Source organism: Mastomys coucha, unplaced genomic scaffold (genome assembly GCF_008632895.1).
Source record: "Mastomys coucha isolate ucsf_1 unplaced genomic scaffold, UCSF_Mcou_1 pScaffold12, whole genome shotgun sequence".
Taxonomy (NCBI): Eukaryota; Metazoa; Chordata; class Mammalia; order Rodentia; family Muridae; genus Mastomys; species Mastomys coucha.
This window is the reverse complement of record NW_022196894.1, coordinates 47,794,771-47,812,757: the sequence shown is the minus strand read 5'-3', so window position 1 is coordinate 47,812,757 and position 17,987 is coordinate 47,794,771. Positions and strand designations below refer to the sequence as shown.

The following is a 17,987-nucleotide window of genomic DNA, read 5'->3' as shown; positions in this document are numbered from 1 at the left end:
GAAAAAAAAAATTAAAGGATAGATAAATCATCACTGAACCATTCAAATCTCCTCCCATTTTGCTTTCTGTTTATGGAGTCGTATACATGATTCCATAGATTAGAGACTATTTCCTTGTGAAAGGGTGAGGGAGTTCAGCCTTATACCTTTGTCTCTCTGGAAATGGAGGACTGACCGACTGACCCCTTATCTCTGGGAGACAGCCACAGATAGTGGTGGGGACCACAGCTGCAGCTTTTGCAGCCACCCCTGGAACTTGTAGAGACAGATAAATTTGATGGATATGTCATATGTGCTCTGGCCAGCCTGATGCCTTGAATGCTGATACCGAGTGACATTACACCACTCAGTGTAGTCACACCACCTCTGGTGAGATCGCTCCTTGGATCTTGGCCACTGTGATGGTTAAGGTGACCTAAACTTTACAACAAGCCTTGTTTAGAGCAAGAGATTTTGGGGAAAGACAGTAATGGTCTTAACTGCTTATGTTTAAGTGTTTTGATTCACAGAATCCAAACCAAATGGTACCTGTTGAACTACTAGGGGCAGTTAACCATATGTCTCTCTCCTTTATAACCCCTTGATGACCTCTCTTAAGACCTGTAGAGTGGCAGCCTTGCTGTGGAGTGATATCCATGTAAAAGAAGAAAATAAATAAGTAAATAAATAGAACAACTATTAGGATTTGAGACCTCCACAGTATACAATACCTCCCGCCTCTAGAGAGAAAATGTAGAGCACATAAGGTTAAATGGGTAACTGACTATGCTCCCTGGGGCCACATTGCTTGTTTGAGATCTCTCATACCTACAATGTTAGCAGCACTAATGTTGTCCAGTGTTCCTCTAATGGCTCCACAGAAGGTAAATAATACAAACTTTTGGCATGAACCTGAGGTTGAGCTAAGCACAGAACCTTATCATAAGGACCTGGAAATTTGACAGCTGTTACCAGCCTGTTTAATATCAGTTGGTCAAGTGCAGTCATCAAGGAGGATTGCGGGCCTGTATTCAACAGTGCTGTGCTGTCTTCTCTGACTCCATGAACATTAGCAAAAGCCCCAGCAAAAGCTCCCCTACCTGATTAAATTGTAAACTCACTGGCTGTGTTACTTCCACCAACAAGCAGAAGGATTCCTATGTTCTATCAACTAGGCTTCCTTTCAGTACCGATGAATATTTTTTATCCATGGTACTCAGACCAAAGCCTCCAGGTAATCAAAAAGAAAATAAGGGACTTGTTAATCCAGTTTTAAAGAGTGCTAGGACTGATGATAGCTGAAGTGGTAGCTTGTCTCAGATCCCGTGTGTGTGGAAGAGCAAGGCTGATGCGGCGGAGAAGACAGCTGTGATCAAACAAGTCCCCAAGTCTAGCCACCTTGGCCTCTTGACCATCTTGACCTGAAGGCAGAGCAGCTGACTCTTGGCCATCCTGCCTTTCCTTGTAGGATACTTTGAAACTGGAATCAGATCAAGAATTTTTTTGTTCTGTATATGGGCATTTATCCATGCAAATTACTTTTTTGGGGTTTCTCTTTCACTCCTGCCCACACATTCAATACTCCATATGTCTCGTTTTCAAAAGCAAATGGTTTTCTGGTCTGGGTGTGCACTTTTCCCTTTCTGAGTTGCCTCTGTGTGACATTCTAGCCTGCCACCACCAACACCTGCTCTTCAGCCAAAGATCTATTTTCGTTAGAATCTGTCCTAGCTTTTGAGCCTACTGCAGAGAGCAGCAGCAGCACAGATTGGTAGTGACATTACAGTAGCTAATGAATAATGTTTACAGGGGAGTGGCTGGGCTTGGCTGGCATTCAGACATAAGGCAGGCCACACCCAGCAGGGAACTTGACCTGCAGACTTGGAAGATGTAAGCCACTCAGAAAAGTCCTGGCTGCCTTCATAGCCTGTCAGACAGTGAATGCACAGACAGGACCCAGGTTTAGACTAGACAATCCTCAGGTTCTAGGCTCCTGTAATTGCTTTCTCTGTAGAATTTATCTCTGGGTTAAAAGGTTTTCACTTGAATGCCAGCTTCCTTTAGCTTTTCTTAAGCCATTTTACCATCAAAACTCACCATGTATGATGCTGAGTTTGAGAATTAAGCAGAAGGGAAATTTGTTTTCATGTTAGACGATGGCCTCTCCTGTCCTCAGAAGCACAGTCATTTCTTGTCCTGGATTTACTTTCCGCACTTGGAGTTACTGGAGGCTATCCAAGGTCTGAAGATGTTAAGTTGAGAAATTCCAGAAATAAATGTACCCCAGCACATTTTTTGTATGCTAGCACAAAGCACAGCTCTCTCACTCCAAAGGGAATGGGAGACTGTTCACTCTGCACCAAAACTGAGCAACCTAGGAACACACATGTAAGTTGTTCAGAATAGCAGGTTCACCGTGGAAGCATTTACATAAATCTTTATTGTCACAGAACAAGAGAAAATCAAGAAGCATTAATCAAATACATTCGTGCGACAATCAGGGAGAAGTCGATGTTATCGGTCTCAGATACTATTGGATGGCACTCTTAGGTTATGGACTTGTGGAAACTAATAGTCTGCTAATAACTTAGCCGCTTAATACAGTCCATGATTTTACATGATAGTCAAAGGGAGAAGTGAGAAGTGCTTATTAAGGCTAAAAATCACCCAGTGTGATTTTGGATCTTGATATAAAACATTCCTACTCACAATCATGGAATTCAATCAGTCTACAGGATCTCCTATGTAAATGCTGTACCTTTTATTAAAAAGCCTTTCAGCTTAAATTATAATGTATTTTATTAGTTATTAATTTCTCACTATGGCTAACAATCATAATATGTATATGTGGGGAAAATTATAATACATAGGGTTTAGTATCCTGGGTTCCAGGTGTTTGTGGGCCACATCCCCTGAGGAGGAGAGGGAAGGGACACTATCTACAAGATGAGAGCCAAGGCATGCTCATCTCTCTTTTCCTCCTTGCCTTTGTTCTGTTTTGCGGGGGATCAAACACGGAGCCTTGCGCATGCTAGGAAGGCAGTCTACCATGGAGCTACACCCTAAGTCCTTCTCTGTTGGTCTCATAAAAGTACTATTTTTAAGTACCCGAGTTGCACTAATGACCCAGGATGTTGAAACAGAATTACATGTGCTTCAGTTTCACTTGCCAGCCTCATCCACCTTCTCCAATTTGAAAACAATTTTCTCTTCTCCCTCCATTGGCCATGAGCTGCCCGTTTACTGAGCAATCACTACTGCAAGGTTGACTAGCCCGTTCATTCCTAAAAAGCCTTCACTGTGATATCCATACAAGGTAAGTGTGGCTGTTAATAAACCACTGAAGACACTGTCTCCTCAACCGCCTTGCCCTTCATCCAGCTGACTCTTACATCCTCAGAGGCTGAAAGTCTGGCTTGCCCTGAGATCAATATGAGGAGTGTTGCCCTGCAATAAGGCCTCAGGGGAACCAGAGAGAGGAGGAGAGCCCAGGATGGCTTCTGTTCATTTGATCATTGAATTTGGCTGTAATTATCATCCAGAGAATGTTCTCCTGAGAGTGCAGAGACCAGGTCTGTTTCAGACGGCTTCAAAAGGACAATGTTCTTGTCCCACACTTGAGGAAATTGCTGGCTGCACAGAGGAAAAGAAGTCGCATTCAGAAACGTGATCGTGAGCTTAACTCTAGCAGTGAAAGCAATTTAAATGTATTACTGGACAAAACCCGTTAGCTCGATGAATGTAAATAAGCCTCTAAAGAAGGGCGCTGTTCCCAGAGAACTTCCCCTCCAGTGTGGAGTGTGGAGGAAATGTCTCTACTGGATGGTCCTTGAGTGTCAGTCGGAAGGCTTTGCGACCCCAGCATGTTACCAAGGAGTCAGCTTGCTCTGCTCTTGTAAACAGCCCCATTGGAATTACTGGCGATACCCGTGTAGACAGGGGAGCCAGAAACGACATAGCACCAGAACCAGGCAATTTTGCTGTGAAAGAAAAGGCTGTCAACTTGACTCTTTCTCTCAAATTATCTTCAGGGAATGCTGCCAAAATGCTGTTGATGTCACCCATTCCATTTGCCACTCCATTCCGATCTTCGTAGACTAAAGCCGAGGCTGAAGCACAGACTGTACCGTGCTGCTCTCAGCAAGCCCTGCACCTCTGAGTGGGAGGCTTGGTGCGTGAAGAGTTAGTTCACACAGTTTCCCAGGGGCCCTGTGCGGCTCCAGGGTTATGCCTACCCTCCTCCAAGAGAACCTGGGAGAGTCCAGGAAATGCTCCCTACTGAGCCTGAAAGCAGAACTTGTAGAACCCCTTCCCTGGGCCTCACCTTCTCTTTTTTCTCTAACTGACTGCCTCTCCTCCCCCGACTCCCCACCTTGTTTTTCAGTTTAGTTTTTGTATTTGCCAAAAAGAGCATGGGGAATGTCCAGGACAATCACCTTGGGGAAAACTTGTGGAACTGTTGGCGCTGGGGTATTTGTTTGCTTTTGTAATGTTTTGTTTTGTTTGCCCCCCCACACACACACACACAAGGTCATTTTGACAACGGGGTCTTGCTCTATATCCCCAGCCTCTCCTAGCTCAGAATTCTTGAAGTCTTTCTGCCTCAGTCTCCCTTGTGCTAAGATCCCAAATGTGTTTAGATTACAGCTGAGAGAGGCACCATGCATATCTGGATTTTTTTTCTCATGCTTTTTTAGTTTTACTCCTCATTTAAAAGTTGTGCATGTTTGTGGGGGAATCGAGTGATGATAATTCATGCAGAGGAGCACCTGTGTAGACAGCATTGTGTTAAGAGTCGTCAGCTTAAGCCTTACGGCTTTGGTGAGAACTTCGCAGTCCTTGACACTGAGGTTTTGCAGTACACAATTTTAGTCTCCATAGTTCTATCTCCAATGTGTACAGCACATTCCACGTTGCTTTCAAGCATCTATTTCCTAAACATCACCAAAGAGGAACTAACAAGTGACTGAAAAGCCATGTTAATTTTCTCACTGACATTAATAAATTAGGTAAATCAAGTTTTTTTTCTTTTTAAATTATTTTTTCCTTGGGGGAACTCAACAAGATTGTTTTTTAATCTCCATTCTGAAGGGGAAAAATAAGCTATTGATAAGATTTTCCTGAATTGGCGCAGATATAAAAACGAATAGTGAACACATCTCTAAATGAGCTATGACATCCTCTGGAGGAGCAGCCATGTGTGTGCATCTGTCCTATCTTCGTTTCTGATAGAAAGTAGGATTCTGGGAACGTAGTAGGCTTTGTCTTGTTGGCCCGTACCCCCTTGTTTACCTGCACCCATGGCAATATTTTAGGACTGGAATGAATGACAAACTTTGCTACTGTTGTGCCGCCAACCTCTTGTGTGCTAATATGGCTAGTGACGAGGCTACACAGCACTTCCAGGGTTAGGCTCCTTCGCAGTCTCCTTCCCTTTATTTTCAGCTAAAACTTTCTGGTGCAAGCTGAGCATGCCCAAAGGCATTTCTGTCCGTTTAATAACACCAATATGTGTTCTGAGACTTCTAGCTAGACACACACACACACACACACACACACACACACACACACTCAGAGGAGTGTGCCTTCTCTCTTTTGTTTTTAAATCATGAGCTTACCTGAGCATGCTGGAGGAGCTAGCCCTTTCCCGCGTGAGTATGTAGGGTAACCTGAATGCTTCCTTGAGTGCTTTGCCTTGCCTTGGAAATACCTTTCCTTGTCTACAGCAGGTGGTGCATCTTTCCCCCATTCAGTGAGGAGACACAAGCCTGCTCATTTGGACATAATATGGCAGTTATAGAGTCCTAGAAAGGGCTGGGTCATATAATCCAGGCCATCTTCAAACTCTCCTAAGTAGTTAGGCTGATCTTGAATTCCAGATCTGCTTTGACTTCCTGGGATTACAGGCACCAGTCACCATGCCTGTTTGTTGTTGTTGTTGTTTGTTTGTTTTTGTTTGTGTTGTTTTGTTTTGTCTTACCATGACTCTGTTTTGAGAGCTGGTATACTTTGACTCTAGGCTGACCAGCTTCATGACCACTTAACATAAACTGGAGTCATTTTAGAAAGAGAAAACCTCAACTGAGAAAATGTCCCCACCAGCTTGCCCTGTGGGCAAGCCTGTGGTGTATCTTCTTCATTGATGACTGGTGTGGAAGGTGTGTCCCAGATTTCCAGTAAGTCAAATTCACCTCAAATGACTCAATGAAGAAAATCCCAGCTGCTTGGGGTTTAGGTAGTTCCAGCTACAATGCTGAAATACAAATCATTTTTATTTGGTTAGATTTTGGTAATAAAAAAAAGTATATGGTCTCCTGTAACACTACAGGAGAAATGCTAATTACTCTTCAAATTTTGTATGATAAGTTGTGACTGTTTTGCTTTCTAACATGCTAGTCCTGGGCTCCCATGTTGGATTCTCAGCAGCTTCTGCCCCCATGAAGAATGCAGAGCAGATGCTTTTGCCTACAGAAGTCACTGCCTGTTCCCTGTATTGCAACTGGCCCTTACTGAGAGACTGGATTACTGAGCAAAAACTCAGTCTACTGTTAAAGCAGCCACAAAGCAGAAGCATCAAAAGAGTCGGGTCAGATACAATTCAATATTTTATATCATAGAGGAGGAGAGATATTATTGTACTGTATACTCTAAGTTCACCACTGAGACCCCTCCTAAGAAATAACAAAGTATTGAAGAAAGCACACACACTCATTGAATAGTAAGTCTTACGTAACAGGAGAACCTTCATGAAGAAATTAAAGATGAAAGAAATAGTTCAACCTGTGTGTTTTTATCTAGGTGTGATGAAGAGAGACCATCATTAAGGCATTTTGAGGCAGGAAAGCATTAGAGATAGAATAGGATTCCTGGAACCCCACTTGACTTTTCTTTATGCACAAACCCATCATAATAATGCTCTTGACTACCTAGTTGCTTCACCTGCATGCTCTATGCACATATACCCACCAAAACACTTCCCCTAGCCACCCCCAGACCTTCTTGTCACCCCTGCACTTGAATCAATGCACACCCACTCCTATCTCTGAGCAATTATTCTTGTTTTCTCCTTACCGATAACAATAAAAATTAGACAAAGATTTAAGAATAGCCCCAACTATCTGAGAAGGAGGAATCAAAAGGCCGATCTTGGGGTGTGTGGACAGTAAAGAAAACTGTATCCTCTGGTCACATTTAAAAAGAGCCCTCTGTTTACCTTCTTACACCTAAGTGTAATAGAGTATACATATGATTGAAATCAGATGCATTATGGAAAAGGGTCTGCACAGTTGAGACATGTTGATATAACTCAATCTATCAATTAAATAGAGAAACTTTCAAACTCTGCCCCTTACTCATGAACTCTTTCCTTCACTCCCATGAAAAGGAGCCCTGAACAATCATTTGAGCCTTTGAGCACTCTTACTCACGTGACCCTCTGTCAATCTCGACATATGCCCTCTTTGATCTGCAATATCACTTCGCTCCAATACAATTATCTTGCTTCTTTTGCAAGTCTCTGTGAGCCCATATTTTCAATTCTTTGGATAAGTGGTCAAGAAGTGCATGTACTAGTTCTAGATCCCAACCTCCAGGAAATTTGACAGGTCAGAAAAGACTCGTTTTACTGACAATACACTCAGAGGAAGGGTTCTCAGTGAGGCCCCCTGGCTAATATTCTCTGGGACCCTCCTCTTTAGAGATAAAGCCATACTTCCCCTGTAGCCTAGGAAGGACATCTTCTACTCAAGAGCTTTATGAACTGCTTCAAGACAAGGTCAGGATATTGTCCATGGTCTCTTAACTGCTTCAAGACAGAAGGAAGGGAAGAGAAAGGGGGGAAGCATGCCTACTTTCCTTAACTGTCTTTCTTTTTTTAAAGATGTATTTATTTTATGTATGAGTGCTCTATCTGCATGTACACCTGCAGGCCAGAAGAGGGCGTTAGATGCCATTATAGATGGTTGTGAGCCTCTATGTGGTTGCTGAGAATTGAACTCTGGACCTCTGGAAGATCGGCCAGGGCTCTTAACCTCTGAGCCATCTCTTCAACCCCTCAACTTTCTTTAGTTTAAAAATATTAACTATGCTACGCAAAGGCACTCCATCTGGGATAGTGTGTCCTGAACCTTATCAATATTGCATTAGTCCAGTCACAGGATGATACAGTTGAGCAGAGCGTGTTTCCTAAAGGAATTATTACCAAGTTAAAGCAGGAAAGCATAAGAGAAAGCAAGGTGCCTAGGACCAGATCGGTCAAGCCCAGGCCTGAAGAATGAGGTCCTGTAAGGGGGACCAGAGCCCGGAAAGATAAGAAGGAGCAATTACAGATTCATAACAGACTGCCCTCTCCTCCCCACATGATGCTGACTTTCGCCCCACCCCCAACTCCTGTTGTCCCAGTTCCTCTGAAAGACAGGCAGCTACAGAATATACTGAAATAGCTCATCAGTTCAGGGACCCCAACATAGCAAAATAGAGAGAGGCAGAGGCTGGGGCAAGAAGGCAAATAGAAGAGGCATTCCTCAATGACATAAAAAAAAAAGCCTGGAGTGACTTTGCATTGCAGCATGTTGTTTTGAAATACTAAGTGGGATTGAAGCCATGATTCATTCACACCTCTGAAAGCCTTCATTTGCCCTAGGGTGTATCTGGCTTGGGGTAAGGCTGTTATAAACTGTATGTGTCATTGAGTTCTATCTCAGAAACTCCAGGACTGCAGGAGAGGTACCACGTGTTCTATCACCCTGACAACACTGGGTTCTGGCTTGGCCACATGGAAGTGCTGTCTCCAGGACCCATCACGTCTGTCTGTTCGGCTTCCTAGACTGGAGGGAGATTCATACTTCAGGAGATGAGCTCTGCAGCTGAGTTAGGGAGGGGGACGATAGTCCATTGGAGGAGGCAAGGAGTCAAGGCACAGTCAATTTCAAGAATAATCGAGGTCACTATGCAGGACTCTGATGGAATCGTCCAGGGGAAAATGCCTGTGTTTTATTTAACACTGTTGATAATGTTTACTAACTCTTACCCCTGGCAGGCAGCAAAGCGTCTTCATTTGCACTCAGCACCAAAACAGAGCATCTGTATTTCAATATTTGAGTTAAACATATCTGGTGTTTGCAGAGCATAATGCTGTTGACATTGTTCCACGAGACACTCTTTAGGGAGTTGGAATCTGTCTTCGATATTAGTCATCAAGCCACATGAAACATTTTAATGGAAATCAAGATAGCGAGGCTGCTCCAGGGACTCTTGAACTAGACTGAGGAGGTTGGTTCAGGGAGGGCTAGAGAGCAGAGCTAGGGCTCTTAGAGCGACTATGGCTGCTCTCATTGCAGCTCACCTCACAGGAGAGAAACCTGCATTGATGTGGCCTCTGAAGAACAACTGGGCTCCTTTGGGAGTGATACGCCCCCCTTTCCTGACAGCTGCAGACCTACCTTGATGTCCTAGAAACTTATGACAATGGACTAAGGATGTTGGTTAGCGGCAGAGTGCTTACTTAATACTCACGTGGCCCAGGGGTTTAATTTTCAATACTGAGAAGGAAGGAAGAAAGGAAGGGAGAGAGGCAGGTGGGCAGGGAGGGAGGGAGGGAGAAAGGAAGGAAAGATGGGAGAAAAGAAGGGAGGAAAGAAGGAAGGAAGGGAGACAGGGAGGCAGGAAAGAAGGAAGAAAGGGAGGGTGGGAGGCAGGAAAGAAGAAAGGAAGAGAGGGAGGGAAGGAGAGAGGGAGGCAACTATCTTTAACATACAGATACTGGCTCATACACAACTCTACTTCCCTCTTCTCAACCTGCCCCTCCCCCACATGAGTGTGAACCTGGAGCTGGGCTGCTGAGCAGATCAAAGGTCCCTGCAGGGGTGCTAACTGCCAGGTCCCATGTGCCTCTTCATCCTCTCCCTCCACCTCACTAACCCTTATTTGACACCCTGTATGTCAATGGAGGCCCATAGTTAACTGGCTCTAGTCTAGAAGAGCCAGTTGGAAGGAGAAGAGTGGGTTCAGCACCCTCTTTCCTATTCTGACCACGCAGCCCTATGAATCGTTTCTGTTTCAAGAGCCCAAGTTTCAAGAGTGCTTAATTTAATCGGCCTCATGTGGGTTAAGAAGGAAATTAGAGAGCCGACTGAGAGCTGTAAGTTTCCATCAGAGACTGAAGCCAGGCCTGAGGCATCTGATTTGAAGAAATGGGACTTAGCAAGGTCAGACCTACGGCTGTGGAAAAGCCCAGAGTGACATGTGACGATGGCAGAGAGAGTGTCCGGGCAGACGGCACTTGACACCCTCTAAGTGCTCTTCCAGAGCTCTGCGTCCAGTCTGGTGGGCTTTTTCCCTGTCTCCCACTAAACCAGCCCCCATCACAGCACATCTCACAGCTCTATGAGGTGGAATCTACCGGCTCCTGCAATTTGACACCTGGACCAGAGGGGAGGTCAGGTCATCCTTCTCTGAATAGGTGACTGGCCAAAATGAGAGCAAGCCCAGGTGCCATTGTGACACCTGGCGCTTGCGTGACTGGAGTGAAAACATGCTTGCCTCTCTCACTCACTAAAAACACAGAGAGGCACCTTATACATCGCAGCCTATTTCCACCAGAAAAGAGGATGCTTGATCAAAGGAAATACATATATGTCCATATCCCAACCAGTTCCTCCCTGCAACACTGTCCAGGGGATGCTGACATTCCTTCCCAGCTGCAGAAGGCTCCAGGGATACAGATAGCTCATATCTCTTCATCCGTTACCCAGCAAGCATTGCTACTTCTACAACCAACACTGTGGTGGCCCCCTCACCAACTAGCCTTGCTGTTTCACCCGTCGATCCCTCGGCTTTCATATTCTTCCACCCCTTAAATATTCTTGGCCTCCCAGAGGCCTACCTTCCCCACGTCCCTGCAGCCGAAGCTACTCTGTCACCTTCACTACCCCACCAAGTTATTGAGGCCTTGTGGTCATGGGCTCCTGCCACCAAATCAGTGCCTAAGGCTGCCGCATAATAATCTTCTTCCTTGATTAGGGCATCTTAATTATGCTCAAGGAATTTGCTTAAACAGATTAATCATTCTTGAGCACAAATTTAGAAGCTGTGCTTGCTGAGGGATCTGCTCTGATGTCTCCCGAGAAATTTGCTGATTATACCTGCCTGTTGGGCTCTTGCCAGGGACTGGATTCGTCACAGGCTCAGCCCCTGGCTGGAGTCTGTCTAGCACTCTTGCACTCTTAGTTTTGGCTCCCTTTGAGTGTCTTTTCTGAAGGCTGGAGCTATGATCCCTAGCTTTGAAATGAGGCTGGGGTGTGAGAGTGGGAATCCCGGTGCCTCTTCCATCTCAGCATTCTCTCTACTCCGAGGAGTTGCGGTGGTGGCCACCATCTCAATGAAGGCAAAACCCCATCTGTTCACTGCTTTGTGGCAACCTGGGTCCCACAGTGGTTATTAGCAACATCTCCACTTTCCACAACTGCTGGCACTGGGAGCCTCATCCCAAGCTGACGTCATCAGTCTCCAGGATTGAGCATCTTGAGGATAGAGCTGGTAAAACAAAAACAAAAACAAAGACAAAACAAACAAACAAACAAACAGAACCCAGACTGTAATCTAATCTGCAGGAAGTAAGGTGGGCGTTCAAAATCCCTTGAGGCTGGGGATGATTCCTGGGACTTCAGACTTCTTATGAAGATGCAACTACTTCATACAGCTGTAGAAAGGAGGTTGAGCGGATTTGTGGCTGGGAAGGTTTGGACACAGGGTCCGTCTTGCAGGAATCCCCTCAGTCAAAGCTGGCTTACAGTACTTTTCTCATATTTTACCAATGATAAAGGATGAAACAAAGGTATCTGTATGGGAAGCCAAGTAGGTCAAGACAATGTGGTCTTCACTGTGGACTTTTACTCTGCCCTGAGGAAGAGGAAGAATACTATGTTCTGTGCAAGAAATTGGTTGGATGTAGAATCCTTGTTAACTGAGATAAGTTTAACTCCGAAAGACAAATATTGTTTTCTCGTCTGTGAAATCTAGGTTAGAAGCACATGCCACCATGCCCAGATTTTATTACAAAATATTTCTTTTATTTTTGAGATAATATAATCACATCATTTCTGCCTTCCTTTTCCTCCCTCCAAACCCTCCTTTAGATCCTCCTTGTGGACCCGGAGGGCAGAACCAAGTCTTATGCTTGGACTGAAGCAAGCACTTTATTGATGGAGATATCCTCCCAAACCTGACACCTATTATTTTGCATGTGAATTATTATCATTATTTATTTAAAGAAAGAAAAATAAAGAGTCTGAATAGGAGACTTTTCCTAGTTACAATTGATGAGGCCCAACCTGGAGCAAACCAATGATCTTGTCTCCTATGTTCACGTTCAACGAATAAACAGAATAAAGTCAGTAGTGCTTCTGTTGGCCTAAACCCTTGTGACGAAACAGAAACAGGTGTGTCTATCACTTTATGATTAGTTTGGGGGGTGCAAAATGAAGGGAAGAAATGTCAATCAAACAAAGCTAATCTACTGAAATGTGAATCAAGAAACAAATGTAAATAATGACTGCACAACACAAACCTGCCTTTCGGGCAATCTTCCTACTCAAGTTGTGCCTCATCTTTCAAACATAGTCCTGTTAAAAGTCCAAGGTTTCACAGGCTATCAGAGAGAGGCTGGCAGGCAGGAAGTAGCTGAGCTCAGTGTGGTCTGGAGAGGGCATGTGGCTCAGTGTGACTAGCCATGCACAGTGCCCACAAAGGGAACAGAGGGATGCAGGCAGGGAAGATGCTGCGCTTCAGTTACACGCTGCTGCCTGGAGCCCACAAGACGCCTTTTGTTAAATAGAAAGACGAGTGTATGAAGGGTTTGTAAATATTTGGAGGAAAGAGAGACTGGAAACATAAACCTGATCAGGAAATGTGCTGAATCAAAGAAACAGACAGATGCTTGCTATTTAGGTACTGTTCAGAGCTGTTCTTAACACATCCGTGTCTTTGGGGAGAAAGTATAAGCAATGAGTTTTAACCCACCAAAATATCTTTGGCACCAGCAACTATGTTAAATAAGGCTATATTTTGAAGAGAAAAAATGAGAACTTTTTTCCTTTGTCCTCGATGTTGGGGTGGCACCCAGGACCTTGCTCAAGCTCACCAATTGCTCTATCGCATAGAGATCATTCCCTTATCCCAGAAATTACAACTGTAGGCTGAAACATTACTCTTTTTAAAATATTAATTTTGCTGTTATCAAAAGAAAGACATTTGGCTTTTTATTTCACTCTAGCAAAAAAAAAGAAAAAAAATCAGTAAACTATTTCACATTTGTAGATCTTAATATAAATGCTATGATAGAAAACTCCAGGCTAAATCAAACATCCTATTAAGGACAGCAAGTAAAGCAGATATATAGTTCCTCCTGAAGGGGGTACTGTCGTGGAAAAAAAACCACTTGATCCCTGAAAGTTCTTAACAGACTGGAGTGTGGCACGGGGAAGAAGCAAGGGAGATTTGATGTGAAAGTCAAGCTTTGGCCTGTCAAGGACTTCCAAGGTCAGCTCTGCCCTAGATTGTGGGTTTGCAGCCTTAGCCTCTGTCCAAATCCACGGCCACTGAAGCATGTGGGCTGGATTGTGCTTTGCCATTCTTGTCTTTACCGTTTGTTTCTTAGGCCCCAACAGAAAACTTCACCCATGTCTCCATCAAATTTCTTTCCAGCAGCAATTTTCAAATAGGTGAAAGTTCACATACCTGTGAAGGATTAGACATGGTCTACATCACCGAGATCGGGATAGGAGCAATAGAGAGGTGGATAAAGAGTCAACACGGAAAAGTAATTTTCTAACCTTCAGAAAAAAAATAGAAGATGTCCTTAGCATCAAGAGGACGGATTCGTGTCACCAGAGGTGACCTGCCACGAGCTGGAGGCAACTGGTAAGGGGCAGCTGAGAGGATCCAAGCATCAGATGAGATTATTGCCAAAGAATTTAGATGGCATCAAATGAAATCCCATTCACATGCAATGACACTGATGGCATTTCAATCTGTTCGATTTTTACTCCAGTGAGCTCATGTTAGTCTAATTCCTCTTGCTTTTCGTACTCTCTTCTTGGATAATTGTATTCTGGGTAAGTTTTGAGATGTGTTTTTCCTGGATACAAACACTAGGCCTCTTTCCTTCTTAAAGACAGAAAGCTATGTACTCTTAAAAGTCCAAAGCAGCCTTCCACTTATTTTAAAATAAGTTCCTTCTGAGCTCAGAGAAGATATACAGATGATAGACATATTTGCTCATTCTTTTTTACTTTTAGGACTCTTAACTTTTATTTGTTATACAAAATAATTTTATTATTCATGATTATTTATAATGCTATACAAAATAACTTTATTTATTCATTCATATGAACCTTTTGCCTGAGTATATTTATGTGTACTACATGTGTCACCCAGAGGTCAAGAGAGGGCATCAGATCCCCTGTAGGGCATCAGATGCCCTGGAACTGGGGTAACAGATAAAAGTGAACCTCTATGCGCTGGGAACTGAGCCCAGGTCCTCTGCAAAAGCAAGTGTTCTTAACTGCTGAGCCATCTTTCCAGCCCATAAACTTTTATTTCATTTTTCTTAATGTACTAAATTTCCAAGACTATGGGCAAAAGGAATTAATTGTAGACAATTTAAGCCGTAAAACTGACTCAAATCTTTATTTTTTACACCCCTCTTATCAGCCTTCTGAAGACTCACTCTTCTGGCAATGAGTTTGGAAACAATGGTTGAAAATGACTTGCTGTGTCCTATTCCAATGCTCAATGAAGTGGAGCATCTGTTACCACGTCTTAATTCCAAGAATCTGTCTGAGTGTTCTTAGAGATGATCACGTGGACTATTTATGTCAATAAAGCTAATTGAGAAAAGGTTCATAAAATACTAAGTACATGAAATGCCAAATTTATCTCTGGGATACAAATCTCTCTATAAAGGTTGGCTTTGCTATATACCCAGTCTACAGCTCAGCTTTGAATTCTCTGACCAGTCATTCACATCATATCCCAGAGGCCATCAGAGATGTCCACATCTGTCCCAAGTCTGTAAGAGTGACCTTAGTCAGCTACCATGACTGGCCTTCTCAGGGGTGCATTTGGATTGTAAGGACAGCTCTCCCATAGATGGATACTTTAAGTGATTTTCTATTCTAGAATCTTCTTCCTTTTTCTTATGCCCCAGAAGTCATATGGTAGTACTATCCCAGTGATGACATGTATTTTAATCTCTGGAAATTTTAACAAATGCACACACAGAGCAGTGGTCCTTAGGTCTCAACACCACCCGGAGAGCATGTGAAACACATAGCTGCACCCATATCTGTGCTGGCTTAAATAAGAATGAGCCCCTAAGACTCTGACATTTGGACACTCAGTTCCCAGTTGGTGGTGCTGTTTGGGGACTGTAGTGGGTGGTGAAGTCTTGCTGGAGGAAATAAGTCACCAGTGGCAGAGATTCCAGGGCCTTGCACCCTACCCAGCTAGTTGTCTCTTCTTTGTGCTTGCAGATCGAGATGTGAGCACTCAGCTTCCTACAATCACCAAGATACCACTTCCCCACCCTGATGGTCTCTCATCTCTCTGGACTCATAAGCCCCAGTAAGATTCTTCCTTCAACAAGTTACCTTGGTCACGGGGCTTTATCACAGCTACAGAAAGCAACCAAACCAGCATCTGAGTCCCAGCCTGAGGCGAGCCTCCAAAAGGATTGCACTTAGGTGTATGCAGACACACACACACACACACACACACACACACACACACACACACGAATCAATAAAACATTTTTTTCCTCCAAGACAGGTTTTCCCTGTGTAGCTCTAGCTCTCCTGGAACTAGCTCTGTAGACTGCTGGCTTTGACCTCAGAGATGTCTCTGCCTCTGCCTCCACCTCTGCTTCTGTCTCCCAAGTGCTGGGATCAAAGGCATGTGTCACCATACCAAATAATAAAATAAATCTTAAAAAAAATTAAAGTTTTTCATCTTGAACCAGTAGGACGAGAGAATTTGGAATCTGTATTAGAAACAAAGACTGCAATTCTCTGCTGTATCAACCAACTCATGGAGAAAAGAGGACAGGAATTTCTTGAGATTAGGGACTTGGAAAACCATTAACTTAGTGGAAGAGATGGCTTCTTGGTTAAATACTAAGCATTAAACAACAACAACAACAACAACAAAAACAAGACAAACAGACAAACAAGCACGCACACAAAACCCATGTCATCTACAAAATCATCATGATGACTGCTTTTTGCCTATTCTCTGTGCTGGTGTCCGTTTGGCAGAAAAGTATATTAAAAACGGTTTCCCTTCCAATTGTCTTGAATTTGTTGTTATAAAGTAAGGGTCTTGTTACAAAGGGTCAGCAAAGGATTGGGTCCAGAACCCTCCTGTCACTCCAGGACACTGAAGTCTTATATAAAATTTGCTTAGGAGTTATATGTATCTTTCTGTTTACTCTAAATCATTTCTGCACTATAAAATAAATACCCAATTCAATGTAAGTGCTATGTGAATAGATGTTTATTTTATTGTTTGGGATGGAGATAGGGAAATAAAATTTATACATGTTCAGTGTAGATGCAACCACATTTACTTTCTAAATTGTGTGCATATGTGTACATTCTTATTGTATGTGCACATGTGTGTGCTTGCACATGTGTTCAGAGGCAATGTGTCTTTTCTTATTGCTCTAACTACTAAGTTTTTGAGACAGGGTCTGTCAGTGAGTACAGAGGTCATTGGTTGGCGGGAAAGACAGACCATCAAACTCCGTGAATTTCCTTGTCTCCACCCACTTCCTCCTAGTGCTTGGGTATATAAACATAGGCTACTCTGACTTTTTACATGGGAGCTAAGGATTTAAGCTCTGGTCCTCCTGCTTAAATGAACATCAAATGAACCAACTGCAAGGAATATGTGGCCCCCAAAGGCATTTTTCCCCGATGCTGTAAAGCTGCCCGAGCCTGCCATGGCGTCTGCAGCCCCAGATAGCCATGGAAGCCAAGTCATAGAGGGTGTGTGCGCGTGATAAGGGCAGCTCATGCTGTAAAGCTGCCCCACCCCCACCCCAGCCCGCCTTGGGGACTGCACTTAAGACCCCACCCACGGCCCCAGATAACTGAAAACCAAGTCACAGAGAGCGTGTGTGCATGCGGATAAGGAAAACCCATGAAGCAATATATGAAACGCCCTAGTTGTAATTGGCCGAATTTAGTTTAAAAGCCTCCAGTTTGGCACTGCAACTCACTCAATTCCGGGGCCTAACGGAGAAACACCATGCGGAGAGACAATCCACATGGACCCCACTCGGAGGTGACAAGCCTGGACCACCGGGGTTCACTTCCAGCGTATCTGAAAGCAGGAAAGAGAGTTGCCACTGAGCCAGGCTACGCCAGCCGGACTGGAAGGTTAGTGAGGAGTGTGTGTGTGTGAACAAGTGTGGGCCCATTTCACCATTTATTTACTTATTGCTGTTTATGAAGAAATAAACTGTTAGAGCCTCTCCTGTGAGTTCAAGGATTTACCTTCCTCCTCTGTCTTTAACCCGGATTCACGACCACTCGAGACACTAACTCTTCAGTGTTTTTCAATCTGAGGTTGGTTGAATCTGTGAGTTCAGAATTTGCAGGAAGGGGGAACACTGGTCTTAGATGGGGCTTAGGCAGCTATAGCTTGGAAACTTTTAACTCTCACTGGTGATTCTAATGTGCAAGTAGGGCTGAGAGTGGCAGCTAACTCTGATGCTCATTTCTTAGGATGTGTCTTTTTTATTTTTACAGGAAGGTTGGAGTGCCATGAGAAAAATCTTATGCTACCTACAAAGAGGCAGCATAATTCCAGCTGCTGAATGCCACGTGACCTAATTTCAGATTGACTCATTGACCTCACTATTTACCAATAGCACCCATGGTTGCTAGCAGATATGGTGCTTAGGGGGTTATGAATATCTTCTTCAATGGTTTTTTTGTTTGTTTGTTTTT

The 17,987-nt window shown here is 43.8% G+C and overlaps 1 long non-coding RNA gene across 1 annotated transcript; it reads left to right on the top strand.

The window, feature by feature from the left end:
* The first annotated feature begins 17,120 nt into the window (after nucleotides 1-17,120).
* Nucleotides 17,121-17,963, top strand: LOC116086446. The gene is made up of 2 exons (XR_004116930.1): nucleotides 17,121-17,414; nucleotides 17,787-17,963. It is a non-coding gene; the product is annotated as an uncharacterized LOC116086446 (long non-coding RNA).
* The last annotated feature ends 24 nt before the right edge of the window (nucleotides 17,964-17,987 follow it).